The following is a 27826-nucleotide window of genomic DNA, read 5'->3' as shown; positions in this document are numbered from 1 at the left end:
TCCTCTGCTCTTTGTTTTATCCCTCAGCTTTATGGGTAACACGACACTGGGCTGTGTCCTTTATTAACATCAGGTCTCCTGGAATCCCTGGAAAGTAATACATTTTCTGGTGAGGAAACAGAAGCTAACAGGAAGGTTAAGCGAGGTCAAGCAGCTACTGATAGAAGTGGGGTCGCCAGACTCTGTTTAGTATTGTTGAACTATGGAGCAATGCTATCCAACATCCTTTTTTCCTTCTTCCTGAGATATTTGTTTTATCATTTGTATGTGTGGGAGGGGATAACTTGAAGAAAAACAAACAGGAAGACCTTAGAAGTAAAGAAGTTACTAGTCAAGAAAAAACCAGAAAGTATTATGTTGTTTAGCTCTCCAAAATATATCCCTGAAAGGTAACAGGATAAGGTCGTGGGAGAATCTTACTTAATATCATCAAACACACTGAATAAGCAACCATCTGATCACAAAACTGTGTGCACAAAGAATGATTCATAAAAATTTAACATTAGATGATTCCTGTCTGAGACAATAATGATATAAACAGATTAGGACACGGACTAGGCAAATACCTATCTTAAATGAGTCTCTACAATAAGCACACACCTCCAGTGGGTGAGAGCATTTAGTGGGTGCTGAGTGAAGAGAGAATCACTGGAGTTGTGTATCTAGTCCTCTGATTAACTAAGAATGACTTTATAAGTGCACTGAGCTTAGCAGTTGTTTGGAAAAGAGGAACAAGAATTTGATACGCAGAATGGAGAGAAGGTTCCGGAATTTTAGGCCAGCACCAATGACAAAGGCTACAAAAAAAGGGTGTTTATATTTTAAAATCGCACGCTAAAGCCCCCCAAGTAACACTAAGCAGTACAGAATCTTCTGTTTTTTAAAATTGCATACCACATGACTCATAGTTATTTCCAAATTCAGATAAAGTGATTAGACTCAACGCATTAGGAGACCTGACAGCTGTTTCTCAGGGGTTTGGCTCCCTCCGAGCAAGCTCTGTGCATAAACACCTTCCATCATGCATCATGTGGACAGCTATCGTTGGCAAAGGGGGGAGAGAAAAGTCACTTACTAGACTGACTCCCATGGGTGGCCCTTATAGCACTGTGAACGCTGACCCCATCCTTACCCATCACTCTAGCCTCCTCTGTGAGCAGAAAGGTGATCAGAACAGAGCTCCTGGATGTAACCAAAGCTCCATCGAGAGCAACGGGGAAGGCCTTTCATGCCACTGTTGGGAGGGGAGAGTGCTGCCTCCCATCATTCCTTCCCCATCTTCCCCTCTGTTATGCACGAGTACTGTGCAAAGTCTTCCCGTCCCAGCGCTTGGAGAAAAGTACTTCAGCTCCAGTGCCTGGCTCCTCTTACTCTCCAGCTTCTCTTCCTTGTCCTCTTCACCAGCTCTCCTCTTCCACCCAACCTTTAAACTCATGTGTGTCCCAATGCTCTTTTCACGCCATTCTGGTCTTTCTGGATGCTCCCCTCATCTCCTCAGAGATCTCCTATGTTCTCTTGATTTCTAACAATTGCCCATAAACTGAGCACTCCCAAAATAACAGCTCTAATCCTGGCTTCTAACTACATATAAAAAGATACTAAACATTTCTAGGTAGCTTCTTAGCATCTCTCCAAGTAATCCCCAAATTACCTAAAATTGACATTTGTAGGCTGAGTCCTCTTCCCTGCCTCTTCACCCCACCCTTTCTCTTAGATAATAGTATTACTATCCTTGGAGTCATCCAGAAAAAAACTAAAGATGTCTTCAGATCCTTCTTCTCCACCCACAACCCATCAACTGTCAAGTTCTACTAAACCTATTATGCTCTGACTAGATCTGAACCTCCCATGCTCACCGGGGATAGTTCTTGGGGATAGTTCTTGCGCCTTCTTTCTCTCATCTAGACTATGTACTAGTTTCCCAGCTAGACTCTCTGCATAAGGTTGCTCCCCTCTGCAATCCATCCAGTTATGCATATGAAATACAGGTGAGATCATGTCACATCCTGTCGGGAGACAGCTCCCCTGCTATAGTCCATGTAAATTTCTTGAACAGAAGATAAGAGGAGTTCTCCCAGCTGGACCATAGTAAGGTAAGGGGTGACTCTTCCCCAAAAGGTAGTGTTCCCACTATCCAACATCTGAGTGAAAGTCAAATCTTCAGGCAGCAAAATGACCTTCAGGGGGGCCTTAGTTAGGTGGGAGACAGTTGTTCCCCTTGGTCCTCACTCTCCGGGGTCTGGACTTGAGGGCCTAGGAATAGGATGTCCACAGAGTTCTGCAGAGGCAGACTGAGGAAGGTCTAGAGTAAGCCTGGTTGTGAAGGCACAGAGAAGATGTGTTCAACATCCCTTGCAAGGGAAAGCATCTAGTGCATATGCTTCTGTGTACCATTCAGTTTCCACCATTAAGCCTGGCTTACATGGTCCAGGCAGGCCTCAGCTCTGCCTTAGAGAGTGCGTCAATGTGGAGAAGCCACCCTCAGAGGCTGCCATGGTAGTTAGAGGGTCCTTGAGAAAAGTGAGAATCGCCAGGGAAAGCTGAATCCCAGGACATAAGACCTGGGGATACAAAGTCTAGCCACATCTCCCAGGTGGCAGGTCTCCCTGTTTCCAACCTTGGAGGATTAGGATTCCTTTCATCAAGAAGCCAGCAGATCCTACACTTCTCTACTAAGCCTGTTCAGTAGACACCAAGGCCAACATCCCTAACCCAACATCCAACACCCAACATCGCTGGGCTCTTTTAGCAAATCTCAAGGAATTGATAGAATATCCTCAAGGGGCTGAAAAACTGGGGTAGTTATTCTCCAGCTGCCACTTGTCATTGGTTGATAGCTGCTACAGGGGTACGGAGCATCAGTTCTCTAAAATGTCCAGCCTTTCTTTGTGCCCTGAGAGGAAATATGGAGAGGACATCCACAACGTCTGCTATAGAATGAATTTATGCCTACTCTGGTCCTGCTTTCTTATTTATAGTTTGCTACCATAAACACCTCCTAACAAGTGCTTCAAACCCTTTGTGGAATTTAATATAAATAGAAAATCCCTATAATAATATTTTTCAACTATTATTGTGCCTACTCCTTTCTGCACCCATAATTTAATGACAGAAATTCCCTCTTGTTCCCTATTATCAAATGCAAGAATCCTGTAATTCCTTTCTATTAAAATGGTATGGATTTCTACCCTATTGCTGTGATTCTACAAATATTTCATTCCCCCAATCTGCACCAATTTCATCCATAAATAGACTTCCAGCTGCCACTTCTTCATTCTTTAGTTTTTTAAAATCAAAGTTAAACACTGCTGAGTGGTTCATCACCACCAGGTTTCAGGATGAGGAGGAAACGTATTTCTGGTTCGTCAAATTTGGATTGGATTATATAGAGGTAGGTCCCCATTAGGCCTCGTGCTGTCCTCCGACTATCTGGAAAATACCTCAAAATGGCATTACCTTCAACTCTAAGCTTAAGTTAGAGTAAGAATCTTGGTATATGTGCTTTAAAATGTAAGCATTTCCCAATTATCTGGCAATTTTTCTTTTATCCTTCATTATTAAATGTAACTGGGAGCAAATGTCTTACCCATGGTATCTCTTGTTCCCAAGAACCTTTTGAGCTTAATGTAAGAAGATCACAAAGCTGTAATGTGCTAAGAGCAACATGTGAGATGTCTTTTTGCTCTTTTGCTGTCATTGTCTATAACGATAATAAACGATCACTTTAGAAAACGCAAATGATACCAAAAACTATAAAGAAGAAAGCTTCTTTTAAAAGTCATCTTAAATCTCACTGTACAAAAAAATCACTGTAAATATTTTGATGAACATGCCAGATATACCCACCATATAGACCTACAGTAAGTGCCAATTACTTTTCACCCAAAGCGTCTTCCCATATCTTATTTTTCAGAAGACTTCAGTTGGTTAGAGTAGATTTAGGTTTATGGTAAAGTTGAGGGGGAGGGCCAGAGGTTTCCCAAATGCTCCTGGATGATAACACAAGCATCACCTTCCCCATTATCAGCATCCCACACTGGGACGGTACCCTTCTTTCAGTGAGATATCACATAATCACCCAGAGTCCACAGTCTACCTGAGGGTTCACACTTGATGTTGTACATTCTTGAGTGTAAAAAGATGTATAATGACATGTATCCACCATTATAATATCATACAGAGTATTTTCACTGTCCTAAGAATCTTCCGTGCTCTCCTATTTCGTCTCTCCATCCCCTTCTGCCACCACCTCTGGTAGCATTGATCTTTTTATTGTCTTTTAATTTGTTTATGGCTTTCCTTTTCCAGAATGTCACACAGTTGGAATAAGACAGCGTTTATAGCCTTCTCAGATTTGCTTGTTTCACTTAATGGCATTCATTTAAAGGTTCTGCCCTATCTTTCAACGGTGTGATGCTCATTTCTTTTTAGCACTGATTTAGAGCCCACTGCCTGCACGGACCACAGTTTATTTATCCCTCCATCTACTGAAGGACATCCTGGTGGCTTCCAAGTTTGGGCAATTATGAATAAAGCTGCTACCAACATCCAGGGCACCTGGGTGGCTCAGTAGGTTAAATGTCTGCCGTCGGCTCTGGTCATGATCTCATGAATGTGGGATTGAGTCCCACATTCAGGCTCCCTGCTCAGCAGCGAGTCTGCTTCTCCCTCTGCCCCTCTCCCTGCTTGTCCTTTCTCTCTCTCTCTTAAATAAAATCTTTTAAACAAAAAAAGCTGCTACAAACATCCATGTGCAGGTTGTAGCGTGAATATAAGCCATCCATAATTTTAAAAAGTTACTATTTGTTTTTATAGCAAGTAATACTAAAGTTACCAGTTAGTCATCGTATCTTATAAAAATGAATATGCATCCTAACTTAAAAGTAAGCTAGTAGCATTAGCATATCATCCCTGTGAAAACAAGATTTCCCTGGAAAATGACCTCTGTGATTTTCTCATTTACTTGAATCTTAGGGACTGCTCTCTCCACCACCCCCACCGCCGCCTCCAAGCTCAGGTTGGTCTTCCTTCCTCACCAAAAAAAAAAACAAAAAAACAAAAAAACCTCTTATACAAACAACCTGTCCATCCAAAATCTTTTCCAGATAAACATGTGTTTCCTGCCGAGAACTAACAAGAACCCTGCCCCATAGCTTGGCTTATTCCATTTCCCTTTCAACGTTTTCGCCCTCTTTTCCACGAGTAGATTTCTGAGGTCTCTTCTAAGTCTCAACTTCTGATTTTATGATTTTTAGAAAAACCTTACAGGATATTAGCCATGAGGAATATGATGCCTAATCATTTCCTTCTCCAGCTACATGGCTAGAATGAAAGCACTGCTGCCTTCCTCATGCTGCTGACTCAACACGACAGTTAAAACCGCGGCACCATTGCTCATTATAAGCCGACTAATTCCAAACCTAGCGCTGAAGGTAAAATACCTTTATCACATAGCCAAATCTCCTACAACACTAACACCAGGGCTTTGAACCTCAGCCAGCACTTTATGATAGTGTAAAAAAAAAAAAAAAAAAAAGGAAGGAGCCAGCTGCTTTAATCAAATGTCACTTATATCATATGGTCACTTCCTGTCAGAAGCCAGCAATTTTGAACTGTGTATCTTGGCTACTAGGTTGGCTTTTCTGTTTGTTTGCTTTTTGACAATTACATTATGCCTTAGGTTGGGCGGGAACAAAATAAAATTAAAAAGAGATAAAGAAATTAAACTTTTTTTTTAAACAGTATAAATGAAGACTTGGTACTGACAGGGATTGAAACCTCTGATGAAAGTACATTTTTGGATTAGCAATGAATCCCATCTTTTATGATGCAGTGTTGTCATCCCTGAGCTTTCAGAAAAAGAACATTCCACTAGTCAAGGACCAATGAGTTCTCTTTTCTTAAATCCATTCAAATGGTTCTTTCTTGACTACCATGAATAACCCAGCCTATTTGTGAGTACAAGTTCACACTTTACCAGGAAAGGCAGAGATGTATGTGAGAATTCTTCAAAAGGTGTGACAAATGCCTCCAACCCCAGAAGTACTGAATACCAGCTCAACACCCCACACCAACAAAAGTCTGCATATTGTAGTTGGAATTCAGAGGCTTATATCATAATCTAGTAAAGGTACAGTTTAAACACACAACAGCTCAACAAATTACTAGGGCTCCCACGAAAAACTGAACAGGGCTCTCAACCCTCAGCTGTCACTAATTCACAAATCACTTTTGGGACAAGGAGGCATTCTGCTCGACTCTGGAGATTAAACAGCAGGCCATCTTTTGCGATGACGTCAGTCCTCAGTCCCCATATGGGTTCTAAGCACACTCAAACCTTTCTTCCTTTTCCAGCATATGCTTATTCAACCAACAGGTCTTGAACCTTTATCAAGTGCTGGACACTGCAGCGGGAATTAGGGGTACAGTGGTGAACGAGGTATGGTAACGTCTTCAACTGTCTAATGCTGGAGGAAGGCTGTGAACAGCTGTTACTATGCAGAGTAGAAATTTCCGTGGAGTGTGGACGGGCAGGCGCTTTACCTAGACGTGGGGGAGTCAGAGATGGCCCCTCTGAAGAAGTACAGTAAAGCTCTAACCTTCAGAACAAGCGAAGAAGAGGTGAATCAGGAAAAATGGGGAAGAATGTCACAAGGAGAGGAAGCCATACGTCCCAGTGTCCAGAGTTAAAAGAATACAAGACTCAAGGAACTCCTAATATTCACCTCCTTACCTGGTCACCCAAACACCTGGTAGCTGCCTCAGCATCATCAAATACTTGCCCAATGTCTACTACTTACCAGAGCCAAGAACACCACAGAGGAGGGGTAAGAGTACCCAAGAAGGTTCTTGAGTCGCTTATCACTATGCTGGGGTCCAGGAAGAAACTACTGGAAGAAACTCCCATTTGTTTGTTTCTCATACTCTTCATTTCAATTCTGTGACACTTTATAGTGTTGATAATATACACTATTTCATATATAATAATATATAATATAAATATTATTTTACACACTATTATATACAATATATTACACAATATTTATATTACGAATTAATTGATAATATAAGAGTACTGCATATATGTAACATTTATAAGAAAACACACATATATTTGGGGTGCAAGCTCAGCTATTGTTCACTGACCTCTGCAGGATCAAAAAAAGTTCAGAGGCCATGACCTAGACGGATGTACATTCTAGTTGGAGAAACAAACTACATGGAGATGAAAGGCACCAAGGCTAAGGGCTATCTATAAGTGTTAGCGGAGCAAAGGGCAGGAAAAGATACCTGAGGGCTGGGGTGGTCGGAGAAGGCTCCATGGCAGAGATGGCATTTGATTTAGGTCTTGACAGGGGAGTAGATCTCAGACCAAGTCAAGTAGATAAACCTGAAAAGAATGACCTAAGCCCAGGTATATGGGTGCTGGGAAGCAATGAGAAAACCACCTTCTCTAACACAAATGATTCCTACTGAGTGGCAGGACAGGTGACGGGGACCGGAGTGGACACAAATATAGGCAGGCCAGTGGGCATCTCCAGTATCGCTCTAAGAAATTGCACTTTATCTTGCCAGAAGGACGGACCCTGGTATAGGCATGTACTCCTTCTGTGTTCAGTGGCAAGTCTTCTGTGGAAATGGAAGAAAACTGAGCTAAATGCACAGTGAAGGTGTTTCTCATTTTTAAGTATCTATGTTACCACCGAAAATAGTTTTCAAGAATGAGGGCAAAAGAAAGATATTTCAGAAAACTGAAACTGCTCACCACCAAATACCTTCACTAAATGACTTTTAAAACATTTATTATTTTCTTAAGATTTTATTTATTTGAAAGACAGACCATGAACAGCAGGGAGGGGCAGAAGGACAGAGAGAAGCAGACTCCCCCCTGCTGAGCAGGGAGCTCCACATGGGGCTTGATCCCAGGACCCTGAGATCATGACCTGAGCAGAAGGCAGTAGCTCCAAGTGGGGCTTGATCCCAGGACCCTGAGATCACGACCTGAGCCAAAGGAAGTAATTGACTGAGCCACCCAGGCACCCCTTAAAGCATGTACTTTGAAGGAGAGAAAAATGATCCTCTGGGGAAGGTCTGAGCAACAGAAGAAATGTGAGTAAAAAAAATAAATAAATAAACATTCAGGTAAATATAAAAAACAACTATGGAATAAGTAATAATGTCTAGTTAATGGAGCTTCAAAAGAAAAATAAAAAGACATCTAAAATATTAACCAATTGTACATAAGCCAGGAGAAAGCATTCTAAGATCCTTATTTGCTCATTAGGATCTTAGACCATTTTTGCATTCCCACGAAGAATATGAAAAGTTCCAGTGTCCCACGTTCTCATGAACATTTAGTGTCATCAGTCTCTTCAATTTTAGACATTCTAGTGGTATCTTAATGTGGTTTAAATTTGCATTTTTCTACCGCCTAAAAATGTTGAGCATGTTTCCATGCTTATTGGCCATTAATATTTTTTCTTTTGAAAAAAAATCTGTTCAAATCCTTTGCCCATTTTTTAAAAGCTGTCTTCCACTTGTACTCTAACTTTCTGATATAGCTGTTCATTTTTGGAAGGAAGTTAGCAACTGTTTTTTTCCTATTAAGAAAAGAAACATACTCTACTATTCATTCCATGGGATTCACCTGAGAACCCTCATCAAGACTGTGTCCAAACTGAGGAAGACAAGGAAGGTTTCAGAAAGGCTATGGTTCATTTTACCTTTTATACCTACATATCGGTGGAGAAGGCTGTTGCGGTGGGGAGCAGGTGTCAAGAAATATGCAGACTTACGTTTTAAAATTCCATGCATATAGTATTATTCTGGCCAGTAAGCACAGAAAAATCACATTTTTGCCAAGTCTTTTTACACCATTTTTAGCTGAGTAAGATAATCCAGTTAAATTTCAATATTTTAAAATTTTAATAAAATTTTATTAAATAATTTTTAAATAAAATTATTTTATCTTAATAAAATAATCCAAATTACAATGATTCTACTTCATCTCCATTTACAATTTCTAGCGTACACCACAGAAATAATTTTTTTCTGGCCTCTCTAGAATGGATCTGGTTAACATCACTGTCAATTTCTTTATTAACTGAAATCCATTTGGTTTTAGCAACTGCCACGACAATCAGTCAACTATGGTAAGTCCAGGGAACATGTATTCCGGGATTCCCCGAGGTTCTGAGAGCATCAACTATGGGTGTGACTGCTCGCCTTCTTCATTTGGTAGTAGTATCCTTAGCTACCGTATGGATTAAAAAATAAAGAAGTAAATCCTGAAATCCACCTTTGATCACAAGATTAAAAACAATGGATGAGAGTGTGCCCTCTACCTGCAAAGCATTTATCAACCTTCAGCATTTGCCCTTGAGAAACATAGTTTGGACTCAGTTCTACAGGTTTCTATTTGAGCTGTTGCCCAAAGCTTACAACTTAGTTCCTTAATGTGACATAGTAACTGATAAAAGAGGACTAAAGAGCCTCTATGCTCTTCTGGCGCCCAAGTTCAGTTTTTCTCAGTTTCCTATTTGTATTGGTTGAGAAGATAGAGGTCGGTTTCACTTGATCTGTAAGGAATGAAGCTTTTCATGTTTCCCTCTCTTCTCAACATTGACTGGAAACTCAGTGTAAAACTTAGGACTTCTCTGTAACAATTAAGAGACAATTCCCTCTTGCTTTAATTTTGCTTCCTTTAAGAACTATTTTTAACCTTTGACCTTGAACATGCAACAGGAAACAAAAGGAGGATGTAAACAATGGCATTCAGAATTCTTTAAACTGTGCAAAAAAGGGAAAACTGTTAAATTTTCATTCACCTCCTCTCAAAAAAAGGGGGATTTTAAAGAGATATTTGGGGGAATAGGCTAGTTAGAGAAACAATTTTTTTTTTTTAACTTTTTAGGCAATAGTTGAATCTCAGATTCAATCAAACCAGTGGGGAATGTTTTCTGTTGTCAATAGACACAGAAATTTTCACTTTCCCTAAATAAGAGCTCCCGCTAACACATGTGAAGTATTTTGGGTAGTGACGAGCATGTTTAATGATCAATTCCTAGAAATATAGTAGATCAATTCTCAAATGACCTGTTTTGATACGGGCCTACGACAAATAGTTGTGACCTCAAATCAGAGAAGAAACAGGTTCAGTAACTCTCAGCATCTGGCGGAGATTGGTAACAAGGTGGAGATTTGGAGAGGAGAGCTTTGTCTCTGCTTCTCGGAGTGCCCACATTTCCGCATTACAGACTGTCCCTAATTCCACTTTAGGAATCCACTGCATTCCTAAAGCAGTAACTCATAAGAGATGAAAGAGTTGAATTTCCTCAAACAAAACTTTCCACGTTTTCTGGTAGTGTATGAGAAAATTCCTCTGCGAACACAAGAACGGATACTTTGGCTTCCTACTAGAAGTGTAGGTGAAAGACTGAACAGAGAAACTATTTCTATAAGCTCCAGCTTCTTACTTAAAACTATATGAATAGTAATAAAAGGAGACTTTTCTCTTCCAGTATTTGTGGCAAACTCTAAACAAAAACAAGTCTTTACGGGAGGCCTCTTGGACTTCCTTGGGGCAAAATTACCATCTAAGACGATAAAGGAATGACCCAGGATCAAAGGGTTATTAAGAAGAGACACCTTTGATGAAAATATTCTGAGCAAGGCTGTTTGCCCGGGCTTGTGAAAGCTACAAACCTGGCTTCAGCCATGACAGGGGCAGGATGAACTGAACCCTTTATTCTAGATCACGTGTCTCGTGGCTTGAGCCCTGTGTTTTTTTTGTTTTTTTTTATTAATAAACAAGGAAATCACAGTTCTGATTTTTTTTTTCACGTTTTCATTGAAGGCACCGGCAGACACATTGCACAAAAGGGAGTGTGACAGCTTGGCGGTGTGTGTGGGGCACGTGCACTCGGAACAGGCAGAGACATGAAAACATTCCTCCCTGTGAAGACGCCAAACGAAACTGTCCCAGGATGCATCTTGGTCTGCTTTCCACTGACCTGGAACTCGAGTGTGTGATCAGCGCTCTCCACACCGAGCAGAGCACAGTCCTCACCCTAAGATTCAGAAATTCAGGACTTGGGTGAAGAAGGCAGATGGAGCTGGGGGTAAGGACAACAGACTCTTAAACAGCTGAAGTTGCCCAAGACCAAGTGTCTCAAAGCCACATATTTCAACCTTATTACAACCCCAGCCTTTTGCTGAAGGTCCTCTGGAGCCCAGACTGACATCCACTTCCACGTTTCCCACTCTTGTCCCCCACCTCAACACAGTCCTACCCACTCTGGGCCCTTCCTCCTGCCGGACTCCGCCCAGGTCACTCCCCTCACCAGGAATGGCTTCTCATCTTCCCCACTGGAAGCTGCCTGCCCACTCCTCCCGCACACAGCTCTCTCTCTTTTCCTTCTCCATTACTGCACACCCTTCTAACACTGGTCCAGACGCAGGCCTTCACGGAGCCTTCCTAAGCTTGCATAGTTCTTCCATTGCCTGCGTATTGTTGCCTTCTATCTCGAGTAGAATAAATTTCTTAGTGCAAGATTTTACAGTTTTATATCCTCCCAGGATCTGTCAAAATGAGCATCTAACACCCGTGAGTGATATCCTTGCAGATTATATGAGTATACCACTGAAAATTATAAATTCAATTTAAGGATGCCTTGTTCCCGTTTCTGGGGATCTAGAATGCTATGGTTCAAAGGGACTGCCTGCTTCTCAGAGGCCCTGTCATCGTGGCAGCTGCACTGTAGTGACCTTTTTCTCTTTTCTTTTGGTAGTCATCCTTAAAAGGGCCTGGCCATGGACTCATTTGTGAGCGTTCATTTAGGCTCCAACACAATTTATATACATAGATTTGGACAACTTCATTCACTTATTAAACTTTTCCAAATGAGGGCGCCTGGGTGGCTCAGTGGGTTAAGCCGCTGCCTTCGGCTCGGGTCATGATCTCAGGGTCCTGGGATCGAGGCCCGCATCGGGCTCTCTGCTCAGCAGGGAGCCTGCTTCCCTCTCTCTCTCTCTCTCTGCCTGCCTCTCCATCTACTTGTGATCTCTCTCTGTCAAATAAATAAATAAAAAATCTTAAAAAAAAAAAAAAAAACTTTTCCAAATGAAATCAGAGTATCTGGGGGTGGGGACCAAGAATCTGCATTTTAAATTCTAAGAACCAGTGATCCAGCAGGAAGGGCACATAAATAGTTAAAATACAAAAGCAATAGTCAGCTTATCTCTAGTCTGCTTGTCTAGGGTGCTGTGAGACTGGAGCAGGGAGCCCAGATGGTGCGGAAGAATCCAGAGCACTCGCGGGGGCAGTGATGCCTGGACTGAACCTACAGCCTGAGCAGCAGTGTGCCAGGGCACCTGAGAAGCCGAACAAACAAAACACCCAGGGGAAGTCTTTTTGAGTCATTCACACTCAGGCAAGCTCCTAGTTAAAAACCATTCAGTAGCTGCCTTCAGGCTTTAGGGCACATGGGCATCCACAGCTGGCCCAGCCCCCACCATCACCATAGCACTCATCTATCCCCGCTGGGCCCTGGGGTCCATGCCTGCCCTCATATCTGCCTTCCTCTCCTCTCCTTACTCTCTTGGCCTACTCCCCAACCCAAAGGACGTCAGGACTTGCTTTACTGACCCTTATTCAAGTCAGGGTTGGACTGTCCTCCTAATAGTATCCCCAGCACCAACACCAAAGGTTTTATCACAGAGACTCACATCTACCTGGTTAGACTGTGAACTAGGGGTGTGTGCATGGTGGGGGCGCTGGAGGTGTATCCCCAGTGCCCAGTATATAAGAAGCACTAAATTAGTGAATGGATTGAATCCTGCTCACATGAAAAAGTTACCGGAAGTATAAAAGAGTGTGCCAGATTCAGGTACCTCCAGGTAGTTTACTACTACTGAGCCACAGTGAGTATGAATGACTAGGAAGAGAGGAGATTTCAAAGGAAGGTTCGTGCCAAACCTGTATGGGAAAAAGGACCATGACCTTCACAGATCCTAGGAAGGCACTGAAAGGTTTCACAGGAGGAGCTGTGTTATGAGATTCCCCAAGTTCTCTCAAGATAAGGCCAAGAGAAACCTAGGTCACAGGGCTGCTTTGCCATGATTAAGTGGAGAATACATGTAGGAAAAGGGGCACCTGGGTGGCTCAGTTGTTAAGTGTCTGCCTTCGGCTCAGGTCATCATCCCAGGGTCCTAGGATCGAGCCCCACGTCAGACTCCCTGCTCAGCTGGGAGGCCTGCTTCTCCCTCTCCCATTCCCCCTGCTTGTGTTCCCACTCTTGCTATCTCTCTGTCAAATAAATAAATAAAATCTTAAAAAAAAAAAAAAAGAATACATGTAGAAATGATGTAATACATTATAAAGTTCTGTGTAAAAGTGAGACTATCTTGTGAAAGTCCTATCTATGAAACCTATCAATCTTAAAGTGTTTAACTTTGGGATCCCTAAAACTGGTTGCACATTTTGGTGATAAAGGGTGACAGAAGGGCAGACATCAGGAAATGCAACCACTTATTAGGGATGATGGGGAAACAGAGCATCCTGGGAAGCCATTCCCTTTCCAGCACACACCAGTTATATCCCTGGGACACTCATAAAAACCACCTACTAGGTACTGTCTACTAGAAACTGGTCTATCAGTGCTAAACTTTGTTGAGCCCATTTGTAGCTCAATGCTTCATGTACTTATCTGATGGCAATAATCCACACCAGAGATTGAGGTCAACCAAATTGATTTCACACTTTATGCAAAGAACAGAAAACTTTTTTTTTTCCAAATATTCTTACAGCAAGCTTCCCCATCACAGGCCAGAGGGTGTTGTGTGAGAAGTCTCTGGTCGCTTACCCCAGTTCAAACCCAAGTTCAAATCCAAGTTGTCCCCCTGAGCTCCTGCCCTCTAGCCCATGGAGGCAGTGAAAGGGAGAGGAGGGGGACAGAGCGGTGTTGCAGAGGGCTTTTATCAGCTTCTTCCAGGAATTCTGAGCACACCTCTGAGGGACTCCTGAGGCATTTCTGGTATCAGGTTTCTCAGAAGGGCTGGAGATCCGTAGATGGACATAGAGATAAAATGAGTTCTGTTCACTCCTTTGTTCCCAAGGCTAACTGAAGCAATCATGTGATCTTTGGGGGGAAATAAAACATTTTTCTAAGTGCCAAGAGGCCATCACAAGCAGCCAAACAGATCATTAGGACAAGGGGTGGGTCCTCAAGTAGGGCACGAGATCTCTGCCAATTTAACGCTAGACTCCAGCTCTGACATGGGGTTAGAAGGAGTTTGCCGGACAGAGGGACGAAAGCTGAGCCCTCTAGGCAGCCTGTTCCCTCCCTCCCTCCCTCCCTGAGCCCTGCATCTTCCCACACGTGAGAGTGACTCACTAAGCGGTATTGTTCTTTATACTAACTGTCGCCCACATACCTGGGGTACAGAGTCTGCCTATGCGACAGGCTTCACCAGCCCGGGTTCCTGAGGAAAATGGAAGAGTGGCACGTGGCAAGTTCCCAGAAACCCTCCCAACCCCCACTCACCAACCAATGCTGAGCGTGGCAGGGGAGAGGAGACCACAAGGTGCTTCCCGAAGGAGAGGCAAGGTCACCCACTCACGTATATACAGAAGCACACACTACTCCCTAAGTATGAAAGGCAGAGGCATGCACAAATCCATGCAGACTTTGAAGCAACGATGGTCCAAACTGGGATTCAGCGGGAGTCTGGCTGGAAGAGGCTGCAGGCACTAGGTCATGTTTCCAGCCCTCCCTGAGCAGAGCCAGTCATCGTGAGTCTCATGGCACCTGGGGTTCACCCGGCAAAAGTGACCTCCATCCTTGGGCTGATGGCCACAGGCCTTCAGCTCGTGTTTCTGTCAAAACAGGACACACGGCAGCAGCCAAATCCCAGAAGTGAGGCGCACCTCACCCAGACGCCTCTCTCCCCTTACCCTACCATCCAAGCAGACCAACAAAGTAGACCTACATACATGTACAAACTCTTCAGTGTATATGTGGGTTCAAAATACCTGTGGATTTGTCTAATTTTAGGGGTTTTTTTTGTTTTTTGTTTTTTTTTGCTTTATTTATAACCAGTTCCCTGGGTTCCAGGCTTTAAAAATGACAGCCTAGCTCTCTGGGATGGCACACCAGGGTAGGTCAGAACTCCACGCCAGTTCCTCAAATGGTAAAGGCCATGGGGCCCTGCACAGGGTTCTAAGGGAGTTTAATCTCACTTCCAAAACATCACTTCCTTCTCTGGAAAAAAGTCAGTTTTACGTATTGTACTGCCACGGTCCTTCGCCAGGTCTGATTTTGCCCCTGTGGACATTTGGCAATGTCTGGAGACATTTTTGGTCACAACTGGAGTGGGGTGGGGTGGTTTGCCAGTGGAACCTGCAGCTTAGAAACCAGGGAGGCTGCTAAGGACCCGACAAGGCACAGCACGGTCCCCATGACAACAGTCATCCAACCCAGAAGGTCAACCCTGCTGCTTAAGAAACCCTGCAGTATTTGGATCCAAGAGATTTCCTTTGGGGGGAAAAAGGTATTTTGTTGCTCAAAAATAAGCTTGAAAATTTCTGCTCTAGGACACCTTCCTGGACCCAAACTATTCAACAACACGATAAAGACTCTTTTGTATTGGGCTTCAAAGTCCTAATATAGTACAGATTTTCACATCAGACATTTGCTTTTAAATTCCCTTATGGTCTCACTGCTATAAAGAGCTAAGGCCCCATCTTTTTTTTCTACTAAACCCCGGGTGGGAATGGAGGAGCTCCAGCCACCTAGCAGGACCCAACGCGAGCCTCCTACTGCGCAGCTGTAGAATCTAAATAACTTCAACCAGAGCAGGGAAGATCAGATGGGGCCTGAGGGTTTGTCCTGATGGGAAGCCACGGGTGTTGGCTGCACTGCGATCAGCTCTCATCTGTCCGGCAGAGAGCCAGAGGTTAAATATATGCTCCTTTTAGGAAGGAAAGTGAACAATGGCCTCTTCGTTTGAAACCACAATGGGAATTTAGGAAGGGGCAGAGCATAATTCCCAGGATGAAAATGGCTTGGGCTCCTGGGCTGCAGTCGCTGCTCCTGTGGGACAGACTTCAAGAGGTGCTCAGTCGTTGCTGGTTAACTGTCTAATTACTCATTCCTGTGCAAAACAAAGGGACTAAGTGGCACCTTCTGATACCAAGCAGAGGAATAATCCCGATTCTTGGGTCAAGGGAATGAATACAGCTGTCTATCCTATCATGAAGGCTTCCTGATACTCTCAGGGTCTCCGGTGCATCTCCCAACAAACGAAAGTGACAGCCCATGGTTAGGCTAATCCTCCCAGATATAAAGACAGAATCCACGTGACACGTCAGGCATGGCCCTCTCTCCAAGCCTTGTTTCATCGTCCATCCCACTCTCTGCCCTAATGCCAGCAGGAGGTGGCCTTCTTACAAGAGGCCCCCCCAGGCTTCTTGCGCACTCATCACTACATGCCATGGCGAACTGTGTTTACGTAACCACCCTCCTCTCCGGGCTGAGAGCTTTTTCTTTTTTCTTTTTTTAAGATTTTATTTATTTATTTGACAGACAGAGATCACAAGTAGGCAGAGAAGCAGGCAGAGAGAGAGGAAGGGAAGCAGGCTCCCCGCTGAGCAGAGAGCCCAACGTGGGGCTCCATCCCAGGACCCCGGGATCATGACCCGATCTGAAGGCAGAGGCCTTAACCCACTGAGCCACCCAGCACCCCAGCTGTCAGCTTTTTCAAAGTAGCCTGTGTCCTGCTGCCTGGTACACCAGGGACTTAATATTTAATGGATGCATGAATGAGCTTGACCTGTCAGACATGAATCAGGTTCCCCAAAGTATGGGCCCCCCCAAACTCTGTTGGGTAGGCCAGACCCTCCCATACGCTGTACGTGCAGCTGGCAGTGTGTGAACGTAAGTGCAGAACTCGCTTCAGTAAACAAAAATGAGGAACAGGATAGACCTGTGCAGATGTTAGATCTTTCTCCGGGAACCACTGCGTATGTAAAACAATTGGAGGGCGGAGAAATTCAATAAACAGCTGCCCTTTGAGGTGGCAAAAGACACACTCTCCCTTTTCAAGTGTCATCAGCGGGTCGGATGACCTTGCCTCAACCCTTTTCAGCGGAGAAACAACCTTGGTGTGGCTTCCTCATCAATCCTTAGAAGCATCCACTTAAAAAAAAAAAAAAAGGCCCTCACACACAATAAACTGCAAACACAAACACTCTTTCAACCTAGATGCTTTCATTTAACTATCAAGTCTTAGAAGATAAAGATTCAAGGGCGCCTGGTGACTCAGTCGGTTGAGCATCCAACTCTTCATTTCAGCTCAGGTCATGATCTCAGGGGAATGGGATCGAGCCCAATGTTGGGCTGTATACTCAGCGGGGAGTCTGCTTGAGATTCTCTCTCTCTCTTCCTCTGCTCACTCTCTTGCTCTTTCTAAAATACATAAATCTTTAAAAAAAGAAAATGATTCAATCACACTATAGGCTTTTTTCTTTTCTTTTTAAGAAAACTGGCTGGCTCCTGGGACCATTCCCCAGTTATGGGTCTAGAACTGCTGGTCTGAACACCTTATAAGGGAAGATGACTCCACAGGTACCATCTAAGAGTACAAAATATGTCTAACATATACACAATTAGTGTTTAGATACTTCCGTGAATTTTTTTAAATCCAATTACAGACTTCACTGAATTCATCAAATTTTGCCAATTAAGTATATTAGTAGTCCTAAGAGACACGGTGTCAAAATGGCTACACTTCCACAAGACTGGGAAATGCGGTAAAGACCTTGATAATCAACCTAGGGTTAGTAACCACTAAGCCAGCCCATTGAAAGCATTCCCTCCACTGTGCTGTATGAACAGCCCTAGAAATAAGGCTCTTTTGGTTCAACTGAGATCAGGAAAGATTGCCAAAAAGAGGACACTAATGGGGATTCTACTGGGATGCAGACAACAGAGGGCAAGCTCTTTCAAAAAAGTCCACTCTGAGGACCAGTTTCACCTTGAGGGACTGAAGCTGCAATCACTGACTAATGAAGGGGTTGAATCCACACGCTATCCTGGACCCCAGCCCCTCCTTTTCAGGTACTAGGACTATTGAAAGGGAGAAGACAGGAGAAAGACAGAATTTCAGAGCCCTCATAAATGTCATATAGAACTAGGTCCCTTTGATTTTCTAAGTGTAACAAGCTGTGGGGTAGGAACGTTCCTCTCATCCCAGAATGACAGCTGAGGACAAAAGGCACTAAGAAGCTGTAATCTAGGTTCCGAAAGCCCCCACTCATCAAGGCTTCCTGGAGATAATACCTCTAACCCAAAACACACCAGTTCTGGACCACTCCCCCAAAGTCAGAATAAGTCTGAAAAGAGGGTGTCAGCATTAGAGGGGGTGCAAAACTATTCCCTCCCCAACCTGAAGCTGGGGATAGAAGCTCCAAGAAAATCACTCTTGAGGGACAGGCAGGGAGGAGGAAAGGAAAGGAAGGGAAGGTGAGAAGGAGGGGAGGGTAAGCTAGATCTCAGGACAAGACTTCACCCTCCTGGAAAGGGGTCAAAGGTATAAAGCTCCAGTTATAAAATAAATAAGTTATGGAAATGTAATATATAGTGACTATAATTAATAATTAATACTGTTCTGCATATCTGGAAGTGGCTGAGTAGATCTTAAAAGTTTTCATTACAAGAAAAAATATGGCAACAGATGTTAACTAGACTTACAGTGAGTATTTCACAATATCATATCATTACATTGTATATCTGAAACCCATATCACGTTATATGTCAATTATACCTTAAAAAATCAAACTAATATCATGTTATATGTCAATTATTTCCTAAAAAAAGAAGAGACTTTCCCCTCTTCTTCACTCCAAGCAGCTGGGCCACAGCTGGGGCAGGTGAGCCAAGGAGGCAGCAACAGAATGTGACTTAAGTTTTCAAAATGAACATGATTCAGTCTAAATCACTACATGAGAGTGCCCATCAACTGATGAATAAACAAAATGTGGTATTTACACACAGTGGAATATTATTCCACCTTAAAAAGGAAGTTCTGACACAGGTAAACCTTGAGGCCATCATGCTGAGTGAAACAAGACAGTTACACAAAGAAAATACTGTATGATTCCACTCAGATTCCCAGGGCAGTCATTTACAGACAAAGAATGGTGGCTGCTAGGGAGCAGGGGGAGAGGAGATGGGAATTTATTATTTAAGGCATACAGTTTTGGTTTTGTAAGAATTCTATTCAGCTTCAAAAGAGTTCTGGAGATTGATGGTGGTGGCCATCGTACAACAAGGCAAATAAAATAAATACCACTGAAATGTATACTTAAAATGGTTAAAATGGTAAATTTTAATGTTATGTGTATTTTACCATCACTACCATCAGAAGGCAGTGACGGATGTTAATTAACTAGGTGGTAGGAACCCCTGACAATGTAGATGTATACCAGATCACTGCAGACTTTAAACATCTTGCAAATTTGGCCAACTGTACCTCAATGAAGCAGAAAAAAAAAAAACAAAACCCTGAAGGTAACAGGATAGTTATAGATTTGGCCCAATATAGCGTAAAGGAATCCACTACCCAAAGGGGAAGAAGATTTCACGTAATATAATATAAAGTAAGTGCTGTTAAAAGAATTCCTATAAACATCCCCAGCAAGAATCCTCATTAAATGGATTCCATATTCTCATCTTTTATTGGCTAATCCTGTCCCCTAGCTCTCCTTCTGGCTAGAAATAAAAGTCTGGATAAAACCTCTTCCAAAAATACCATTTCTGACATAATATCAAAGTCAGAGGGCTGGAGGTTCTGCAGATGCTTGTTAAAGTGGGAAATGGTTGGAACCACTTATCATACCTTCTCTTGCCCTCACTTTGTATGCTCATGCACCAGCATGTCGAGCGTTGGTGTACAGAGCTACACAACAGAACGCTAACTTCAGATTGCTCTTGCTTTCGCTGGAGACGCAAAACACACAGGTGGAGGAAATGTGTGGGGTTCAAATTTGGGTGTCCAGGAGAAGAGAGGCAGCAATGAGAGAAATGGAGTATGCAGAAGGGACTGATTGGAGATGAATATGATGACTGGGGTTGGAGCCATAGGTGTTTGAAAGATACCACAGAACCAGGGTTTATGGGAAGAAATGAGTGCAAAGGTAATAACTGACAGTCTCTCTGAAGATTAAAGACCTTCTGAGGATGATCTTTTAAGACCTAGAATGAGCAATAGAGGCCCATTTAGGACATAGAGGAAGGACAAAGAGATGGGAGGAGGATCAGAATAGTGTAGCACCTCAGAGTGGGGGAATGCTTTTCATCATCATATTCAACAAAACACGGGAAGAGAAGATGCACGTGTTTGCTAATTCAAAGAATGAATGGACACAAGGTGGGAGTGCCCAGCATATGACTGGATACAGGAAGCTGATACTCACAAGAGAGATCTAGGCTGCAGATGTGGATGATGTGGATGTAGGGGCAGAGAGCAACAGGCAGAGCGAAATCCCCAGATGAAAACAGATCCTCAGGGATGTGAGTGAGGACAGCACTAGGCTGAACACTGACCCTGAGAATACAAACTGAAAGCAGAGGGAGAGAAGCCCAAAGATACAAAGAAGAAAGAGTCAGGGAGATCCAAAGATGATCAGTAGACTTCAGAAGTCACAAAGTGTAGGGCCGGGAGGTGCGGGGAGTGATAAGCCTTATTGTATGCACCAGAAATGTCCAGTAAGATGAGGACCAAAAGCTGCTGACTGGAAGTGGCACTACAGATATCCTTGGTGACTTCATCAAGAGCTACTTGGGTAGAATGATGGCGAAGGAAGTCAGAAAGCTGTGGTAGGACTTGGAGGAGAAAACAGAAGGCAAAGAAGTGGAGAGTACACAGACTATACTCTCAAGATATTTGGATGAAAAAGAGGAAATGGATTGGAATTACCCTTGCAGGTGCTGGAGGACTTTTAGGGTGTGGAGGCTTGGCATGTTTACAGGTTGGGAAAAGCAACCAAGAGTAAGGGAAATGGAGAAGTTAGAGGTAGGGAAACAAGGTCCTTGAAGAAGCACAGGTCTTTGGCAAAAGGAAAACTATCCTCTGGGACAGAGGTTAAGGGATGAGAATGGGTGGGAGTGTAGATAAGGTCAGGAGAAGGATGTAGTTCTCCCTCACATCTGTGGATCTGTTTTTGGGAGCCTACCTGGTTTAGTTGGTAGAGCATGTGGCTCTTGATCTCAGGATCATGAGTTCAAGTCCCACGTCAGACATAAAGCTTACTTAAAAATTTTTTTTTTCTAAATATGGGGATCTGTTTTCATCTGGGGATTTCACTCTGCCTGTGGCTCTGTACTCCTACATCTATGTCTATAGCCCCAATCCTCTATTCTCTCTATCTCTCTCATGCCAGGGAGGTCACACCTGATATGATTTTCTTGATTACACAGAAAGCAAGGCCACCCGCTTAGAATGAAGACACAGGGCAAAATGGGGACTTAAAAATAATAGTGAAGTTTAGTCATCATTGAATTGAATGAGAGAAGGAGCTGTAGGTGCTGAGGAGCACCACTCAGAATTCAGAGTGGTGATTTAGGGTCTCAGAATGAGATTAAGCAGAACCAAATACAGCAGCAAGATCACAGTGGAATCTTGCTGAGAAAGGCCTGGTGCATTCTGTACTTAGGAGGTATCTGAACAAGAGAGAATCAGAGTCTGGGAAGAAAGGGAGTGGTGAGGAATAAATACAGAGTATTTGTTAAGATGCTCGGATACAAAAGAAGGAAAGAAATGGGAGGGTGGCCAAGGATCAAGTGAAGAATTTTTTTTTTCCCATCAACATCACCAAAGGAGAAGCAACCAAGGGAGACTCAGGGACTGCACAAGGTATAAGTCAGACAAGTGAGAAAGCAAGAATATGTTAAGAGGGCAAAGAAATGGATCTGCCCAGGAACACGTTAGAGTCTCTGAGAGAGAGGGTTCCCCGGCAACCAGCAGAAAGGCAGACAGGCGACGGCCATACAAGGAACAGGGGATACATACAGATGCGCGTCATTGCAGGATTTTTCTCAGCAGACTATAGAACCAGAATTTGGATGAGAAAAAAGTCTGGGCTTATAGGTATGAAGGTTTTGAAGTGCCTGAAAAACCCACAAGAAGCAAAGTAAGACTTTTGCTGGGTCCCCGGGTATGGAGAGAAGACATACACCAATGGATCCAGCAGCATTCTTTGTCCCAGAAGTAGCACTGTGAGATACTGCTCAGGTCTGGCATGGGCATGGCAGGCATGAAGGAAGGTAAAGGGTCAACTAACTTCTAGGCATCACTCAGTTAGCACTGCAGTAATGACCCTGGGGTCTGGGCTCAAGAGACTACCGAGTGGACCGGGAAGAGTTTAGGAATCAGATCCATCAGTAAGGCCAGATTTCGGTCATGTGGATTTGGCAAACGTAACGTAAGGATTAGCAACATGAGGACTGATTGAAAAACATGCCCTGTTTGAGATCTAATTGGTTTCTTTTTTTTTTTTAATCTTTCATCTCTGTCTTTAACTTTTGAACATAAGGAATAGTTATCATAACTGTCTTAATGTCCTGTCTGCTAACTCTAAGATCTGTGTTAGTTCTGGATTGCTTTCAACAGATTGATTTATCTCCATTACAAGCTGTATTTTCTTGCTTCTTCACACGCCTGGTAATTTTTGACTGGATGCCAAACGTTGTGGATTCTACCTGTTAAGTGCTGGATAGTTTTGAATTCCTAGAAATATTCTTGAGTATTGTTTAGGGACACAGTTAAGTTACATGGGAATAGTTTGATCCTTTCAGATCGTGCTTCTTAGATTTGCTAGGTGGGCCAGAACTGTGCTCACTCTGGCTGGTTATTTCCCACTAGGCAGCCAAGGCCCTTCTGTATATTCAACACAATGCTCTGTGAATCTGGAGTTTTCCAGTCTAGCTGGTAGGAACAAGTATCATTCTTGGCCCTATGTGAGCACCAGAAATAATTCTCTCTGATCCTTTTAGATGGCTCTTTCCCTGGCCTTAGGTAGCTTCCTTAAACTGATCAGCACCCAGCTGAATACTCAAGGGGACACCTTGTGTATCTCTGGGAGTTCTTCCTCTGGGCAACTGTCTCCTTCCTGGTATTCTACCCTGTGTCCTCCAGCTGCCTTACTCTTCCTAGACTCAGATCCATCTCCCCAACTCAGGAAGCCCACTGGGCTCCACCTGAAAGAGGGGAAGAGAGAGCATCCAAGAAAATGAGCTGCCAAAGGAGCAAGGTGGCCACAACAGTCCCCACCATTATACTTCATGGCCAAAATGACGCTAGAAGCAGGAAGCAAGCACCCAGACCTGGACTCTGTTTGCCTTCATAGGCAGCAACCCCTCCCCCAGGCCCCGACAGGAAAAGAGCCTTTAAGATACCTTGGTGATACCTGTCAGGTTTCCCAGAAACAGTTAAGCCTGCCTTCAGCCCTTCCGATTGATAGTGTTCCACCTGCCAGCCCCATGGAGTTGAGAGGCTAACCCCAATCCACGCAAAAATTGTTATTCAATGTACATTCCTCCTTCACGTGCAACAAAACTGTGATTTTGCCTCCAACATATGCAGGACACATTTTAATTAATAATTAAGTACTAGATTTTAAATGGATTCTCACTTGAACAGAACACCACCTTTAACTGAAGACCGAATTGGGTGGTGCGTCAGCCCTAAACAGAGCAAACCACAGGCAAACAAAGCCTGCTTATGGGCTCAAACAAGGGACACCATCTGGTAACACAAAGACAACCAAGCCTGTGAGATTAAAACTGCCAAAACCAGCACACACTTTAACTTGTAATTTAATAAACTAAGGCAAATATTTGGGGAGAGACCAATGCTATAAAAATATCCACATGGAGGGCACCAACTGCAATCTGTGGATAAACAACAAAGTAAACAACCAGGGTGGCTCCAAGTCGATGGGCAGCACTAAGGTCAGGCTGACCGCCAGACCTAATGATATCCTCACGCTGGGACGAAGGCAGGAGACTGGGGGCCAGTGCTGCCTGACAATTCACAATGCCCACCCTGGCATTTAACAGTCGATCCTCTAGGGATAAGAATTTAACAATAGGGGCGCCTAGGTGGCTCAGTGGGTTAAAGCCTCTGCTTTCGGCTCAGGTCATGATCCCAGGGTCCTGGGATGGAGCCCCACATCGGGCTCTCTGCTCAGCAGGGAGCCTGCTTCCCTCCGACCTCTCTCTGCCTGCTTCTCTGCCTACTTGTGATCTCTGTCAAATAAACAAAATCTTTTTTAAAAAAAGAAATTAACAGTAAATAGTATATAACCTGCTTTTAAAACACACCTTTCTTTCCGGGACCTAGAAATTTCTTGTAAATATTAACTCATTCATCTTAACAGAGCTGTTGGAAGAACGCACTCATTGCCATTGTTTATCTGTGCTACAAGAAGAACTAGCCGACCATGGGGGCTTGTTTTCCGTGTGATCCCAAAGAGTAATTCCCTGAACCCACTGCTCCGTCTGTCATGCTAGACAGGGGAATGGACCACTAATCCTTATCTGTTGTCCTATCAACATTCCTAGGAAGCACCCCTGACTAGGGCTGGTCTACACAAACACACACACACACACACCACAGTCCATGATACAGTCAGTCCTCACAAGGAGATGGCAGCCAACATCAGTCTAGGCAATATCTAGATCCTTGAGGATGTTCCCTTAGGGGAAAGTGTAGCATTGGCTCTAATGGGCAGATTCAGGAATAGGGGCAACATATACTCCCAAGGGCCGAGCATTCAGGAAACGGACACAGTAGTCATCCTTCCACACATTCTCTCCCACCCACAGCTTCAGAGACGGTAATCCCTACCAAAAGCACTACATACAACACACACACCAGGATGTACTTTGCACCCTCCCAGAATATGACATACATATGAAGTTCAACTGCAGTGTCGGATTTGAAACAATGGCCGAGAAAAGGGGTTTAAGTCATCATAGTTTTCCCAGTACCTCTTAGATGATTCACCACAAAATACGTGGGGTAACTTGGGTATTGATTCCCTTCCAAATGGGCAGGCACATAATCTGCATTAGGTCCTAATACAGCCCTTTGCAGGTGTACACGTTTGTATGATTCATGTAACCTTCATAGTAATCCTAGGGGTAAATGCCACTAGCCCCATGTTTGACATATAAGGACACCATTGCTCAAAGCCACGCAGCTAGGAAGCACAGGAAGCAGAGCTGGGTCCCTCTGATCTAAAGCTGATGCCCTTCCACCACCCACCCCACATCTCTAGCACAGTAAGAATCCCCAGTAGCAATTTCCAGGGGATTCTGTCCATAACGTTCCATTAAGGACAGGATTAACACTAACACCAGGAAATAAGTTTGGGGGCGTTCACGAAGTTGGAGGCCTCACTACAACTGACATTATCTAAAATGCTTGACTTATTTCCTGGATTAAAAAAACAAAAACAAGAGAAAGATTGCTCTCCCTACCCTTCCTCCAAAACTCCCCAGAATAGTAAAACGGCCTGACCCCAAACCGGAAGCGGAAGTGCCCCCAGGCTGGGCTGGGATGCTGATGGTGCAAGAGAAGAATGTTGACGGCATTCAGTAAAGCACAAGTGTTTTTCGGTTAACTCCAGCAAAGAAGGGATCCTTCCCCTCAAAAGACAATGAAAAGCGCCACTGTAGCTACTATAGCACGAGCTGAACACACACACTGAGTGAGTGCTCAGATCTGGGCTGAGAGCCGGAGACATGGAGCTTAAGTCAGAGGCGATTCAGATGACAAGCGGTTCTGGGGAAGGTGGTTCTGGAGAGCCCTGCCCTGTGTGAAGAGGTCACGATGGGAAACTCCAGAAATACTGTAGGATGCCACGTACAAAACAAAACTGGGCTCTGGGCCATATGCATCCATGAGCAGTTCATGATCCCTGGTGGGAGAAAGAGGACACAGCCAGCAAGCAGTCAGGACTCTGCATATTAGATAGGCAGCCCATAAAGACTGGACTTAGGGTGACCATTCACAAAGGCAAGGACCAAGAATGTAGGAATTGGGGGCCTCCATGGGGACACGCAACACCTGAGGCAGAGGCATGAGACAAGACATGACCAGTCACAGGCCTGCTTGAGGAGGGTTGTGAAACTTTCCTCTCTGCTTCCCGGCTCCCACAGGGTCCTCCCTGAGGCGCTAGTGGGAAATACCAGAGTCCAACTGAATCATCATGTATTAATATATTTAACAAAATTGATGAGCGTTCGTTCTCTCCCAGAGTTAAGCTTCAGTCTTTGTCAGTGAAGCCTTCCTAAAGTCCTGTGTGAGAAAGAATCCCTCCAGGGCAGATTTTTTATTTTATTTTATTTTATTTTTTATTTTTTTAGTTACGAAAATATCACCACAAGGCTGAGAACAGTTCCATGACCTTTAAAAGCAATCACTTCCATCAACTCTAGACAACCATTAATTTACTTCCTGTCTCCATTGCTTTGTCTATTACAGACAGTTTGTATTAATGGAATCATGCAAAAACTATGGAAAGCTTCATGAATTTGCCTGTCATCCAGGTGCAGGGGCCATGCTAATCTCTGTGTCATTCCTATTTTAACATATATGCTGCCGAAGCAACCTGCCCAGGTGGATTTTAAGTAAGCGTTGGATAAGATGGTGGTACCCAGATATGGAGTCCCTTCTACAGAATGGCATCCCAACAACTTACGTAAAACCTACTATACCCAAACTCATCATCTGAGTTTTCATGACCCAAATCCCCATAATGGTGATATTGCTATAGGTAACCTTAATGCCAAAGAATAAAAATAGTCATGAAGGAATAGACTGAGCATTTTTAAATTAGTCCCTTCTCTGACATTCTTTCCTGCTTAAAACCACCCTGCTCCCGCCCTCCATGTGAATGGTTTTGCTGGTCTCGCTTTCTGAGTATTAGAGACATCCCATGCAACAATTCATGCAATAAAAACCAGTACCAGATAAAAGTGAGATCGTGCAGCTGATGCAGGTCATGAAACTGACGGACCAAGCTACTCCAATCACAGCAAACCCTTTCCCTACTAAATCCAGGTGTAGGTCCATCACCACTGAAGAAATATCAACAGGGATGGAGCCATGCCCGGCCTTTGTTAAAACTGAGGACGCCTTCAAATATTTCTGCAAATAACCCTCTTCACAACAGTGTTGAGAAAGTCATCATGAAGTCGAAAATGTTATGTTATCAGGACTTCACACCAGTCAGGAAAAGTACGCAACTGAATTATTTGATCTGTTCTTGGTTCTAAGAATTAGCATAAAGGTGTCACTTCACCTAAACGCTGATAAATATAAGAAGAAAGGAACTGACTTGCATGATTTCTGTCATAATTTTTAAAGGCAGAGTACCAATCAAAACTTTTAAAACATATATTTTTAAACTGTTGGCTTCCATTGTAACTGGAATCACTCTAAATTGCCTTTTCCTGATCCCAGTTACTCTAAGAGAGGGAAATGCCTATAACTTGTCTTCAGTCCAACGGCTGACAGGTAGCACAGGCAACATTCCCAGCCTGCTTTTACCACTTTCAAGCCTGGCTTGAGTCTCAGAGTTAGTACTGAGTGTTTGCAGACATGAGCAAGGCCCTTAGCCTCTCAGTCTCATTTTCTCCTCCTAAAACACAGGAACTGTAACCTGACCTAGCTTTTTAAAAAGCTCTTAAAAAAAAAAAAAATTTTTTTTTTTTGGTGTTTTGTCAACTCTTAAAAGACTATACCAAAGTAATATACTCCC

At 43.6% G+C, this 27826-nt stretch overlaps 1 protein-coding gene and 1 pseudogene across 2 annotated transcripts in view; both read right to left on the bottom strand.

Annotated features, from left to right (window-relative positions):
- The window catches only part of PRKCH (protein kinase C eta), a 249476-nt gene that overhangs the window by 136331 nt on the left and 85319 nt on the right, over nucleotides 1–27826 (bottom strand). The window lies entirely within an intron of this gene.
- LOC125105773 (uncharacterized) lies at nucleotides 26574–26673 on the bottom strand (annotated as a pseudogene).

Source organism: Lutra lutra, chromosome 7, assembly GCF_902655055.1.
Source record: "Lutra lutra chromosome 7, mLutLut1.2, whole genome shotgun sequence".
NCBI classification, from domain to species: Eukaryota; Metazoa; Chordata; class Mammalia; order Carnivora; family Mustelidae; genus Lutra; species Lutra lutra.
Note: the sequence above shows the minus strand (reverse complement) of the source record. Positions and strands in the feature narration are given on the sequence as shown.